The 3,050-nt window shown below is 48.9% G+C and overlaps 1 long non-coding RNA gene across 2 annotated transcripts in view; it reads left to right on the forward strand.

Annotated features, from left to right (window-relative positions):
- Positions 1-2,525: 2,525 nt before the first annotated feature.
- Positions 2,526-3,050, forward strand: part of LOC136157993 (uncharacterized) — a 3,805-nt gene continuing 3,280 nt past the window's right edge. The window contains exon 1 of one of the 2 annotated variants that reach the window (XR_010661291.1): positions 2,526-2,582. This is a non-coding gene — a long non-coding RNA (uncharacterized lncRNA). Of the gene's footprint in view, positions 2,583-2,624; positions 2,796-3,050 lie in introns of those variants that run through there. The other variant, XR_010661292.1, reaches the window with a different exon arrangement.

The raw sequence follows: 3,050 nt of genomic DNA on the forward strand, positions 1-3,050 counted from the left end.
CTCTGCTTGCCTTTTTCTTTAATAATAAATCTTGGTGATGTACACAGAGAACTAGCTCTTTTTTTAAGTCTGCTTGGCACATTACATGATAGTAAGCACTTATTTAGCCAAGACACTCTCATGGACCTTGAGGTCATTTCCAAACTTTTATTAATGCAAACACTGCTTCAATGAACACTGTGTTCACCATCTTTGCATTGTGCGCTGTGCTTACTTGCTCAGCCATGTCTGACTCTTTGTGACCCATGGACTGTTGCCCCCCAGGCCCCTCTGTCCATGGGGATTCTCCTGGCAAGAACACTGGAGCGGGTTGCCATGCCCTCCTCCAGGGGATCTTCCCAACTCAGGGGTTAAACCCAGGTCTCCCCCATTGAAGATGGATTCCTTACCATATGAGCCACCAGGAAAGCCCATAAATACTGAAGTGGGTAGCCTGTTCCTTCTCCAGGGGATTTCCCCAGCTCAGGAATTGAACTGGGGTCTCCTGCACTGCAGGCAGATTCTTTACCATCTGAGCTACCAGGGAAGCCCTTATCTTTGCATATGGACAAGGAAATCCCTAAAAGCAGGATTGCTGAGTCAAAGAGTATGTGCATTTAAAATTCTGATACCCATTGTTGTTTCATTCATTTTGTTATATGGATGGACCATAGTTCATTTAACCAAACCTTCCCTCCCTCCCTCCCCAACCCCTCCTTCTGCTTTCTTTTTAATTCCATATTTACTTTTAGGAAATAGTTAACATTTCATGACATTTGATGTACCATTGTTCAATATAGCTCACTAGAACTTCTGGTGGGGCTTTTTGGGGCGGGGGGTGAGGGGGTCTTTCAGCCTCCTCTGGGTGGATTTGAAGTCCTGTGATTAGGTTGTTTCCTATCTTTTGCTCCCAGTCTCTTGAGATATTAATGTAAAGCATTAAGCATAATGCCTGGTGCATACTGGGCATTCAGTATTGTGAGTTTCTGCAAATTAGGAACAACCTTTCAGTGACTCGCCTATGCAGGTACTCCTTTGTGCACATGCATCAGTATTAAATTCTTAGAGGCAGAATTGCTGGTCAAAGGTGTGTACATTTAAATTTACGAGATACGGTCAAGTTGACCTCCAGAGAGCTTATACCAATATACATATTATATATATATATATTCCCCTAGAGAAGGGACTGGCTACACATTTCAGTATTCTTGCCTGGATTCCAGTATTCCTCCATGGATAGAGGAGTATATATATATATACAGATATTGGCCACGCTGCACAGTATGCAAGATCAAAATGTGGGATCTTAGTTCCCCAGCTGGGGATCAAACCCATGCCCTCTGCAGTGGAAGCAAGGAGTCTTACTAACTGGACTGCCAGGGAAATCCCGAGCTCATGCCAACTTACATGCCTGTTTCCCCACATACTTGCCAACACATTATTACCCAGTCAGTCACAATTTAGGTGGTGGAGCAATTTTGGAGACTAGTTGGTTCAAATCCTTCATCTAGCGGACAGGGCACCTGAGGCCCTGGAGAGGAGGAGGGTCCGCCCAAGGTCACCCGTACACTGTGGCATGGTTAGACTCCCATTTCTGGCCTCTCTGGCCTCTTCTCGGGGAGTGGGCAGTGCCCCAGGTGGAACGTGTGAGAGCACAAGGCGGGGTCTGTGAGGTAAGAAAGGATGTGAAAATGGGGTGGAGGGGAAACGGGGTGCACCAAGGTCTGTGTCCACTGCACACCTCTGCCCTGGGGAACGTAACAGGTTTTAGTGTATTTTTTGTTGGCTGTGCCATCTGGCATGTGGGATCTTAACTCCGTGACCAGGGATTGAACCCATGCCCCCCTGCAACGGAAGGCAGATTTTAGACACCGGATCACCAGGAATTCCCATGTTTTATTTCTTGAAGAAACTTCTGACTCATCTTCATTACTTCTCCCTGCTCCGCCTCCCCCCGCCCCCCCACCATCTTTTCCCTTGGAAACGGCCTCAGAGATTCCAGAAGGTGCTTCCTTACTTCAGAGCCGCCTGTGTGGGAGGAAGCTGAGGACGTGAGGGTACTGGCTAAGAGAGCAGGTTGAGACCTGGGAGCTGTGGTGCGAAAAGAATGGCAAATTACCTAAGGAGGGAAAACGGAAGCGGGTGTTGGAGACAGCCGGTCATCAGCGCGTTTTAACCCTTTCCTGCTGCACAGGCGGGCAGGCCCAGACACGGGAGACCAGAGAGGTTTTCATAAAGGGCTGGTGCGGGTGGCTCTGGAGGGAGGTGGGCACCGCTCCCTCTGAGCCCTTGGCAGACAGGCTTTGTACTCTGGGTGAAAGTGTTGGAAAAAATGGAGTACAGCTCCTCATCTCGGAGAGGATTCCTCAGGGAAATCAGGCTGCTTTTCAAGCGTACTTTGGAAAGCTACTGCCGCCTCCAAACTTCTGTGGGGAAGGGGGTGGGGGGTGGGGAGAAGAAGGCCATTTATAAAGCAATCGGCACTTGCATTGAGGCAGCCATCACTCAGAGTTATTTTCTGAAATTTGGCTTCTCTTCCTTACTCTGAAGGCAAGGCAACACGGGCAACTCTGCTTCCAATCAAGGCCGACACGGAGGCTGGGGTGAGTCACACAAGGCGAGAGGAGCCCTGCCCTGCTCATCGCAGCCGGAGCTGCTTTTGGAAAATCACTCCCCGGGCTTCAGAACAAGGAGGGAGCCTCATCAGAGGTTCCATTCATCTCACTTCTTACTCTTAAACTTTAAAGCACATATTTATGTGCCTCGAGTTGCCCATGAACCACGGCGTGTCAAACAGTTTGGGGTTGATGGAAGAGGTACATTTTCTCATCCTGGGACTTTCAGAAACACAATTTCATTGCCAGGCTCTCTCCTTTCCAATTTCTCCTGCACTCTGCCACGAGATGAATATTCCTAAAACGCTGCTTTCAGCGCATTAGTCACCCATTCAAGAACCCTCCAAGGCCTCCCCTCTTGATCTCTTAAGGCTAGATCCCCAGGTTGACAAGTCAAGGTCCTTCATACACATGGCCTCAGCCACCACAACCTCCTCACACACCCCCTCCCTAGAT

This window comes from Muntiacus reevesi, chromosome 2, assembly GCF_963930625.1.
Source record: "Muntiacus reevesi chromosome 2, mMunRee1.1, whole genome shotgun sequence".
Classification (NCBI taxonomy): domain Eukaryota; kingdom Metazoa; phylum Chordata; class Mammalia; order Artiodactyla; family Cervidae; genus Muntiacus; species Muntiacus reevesi.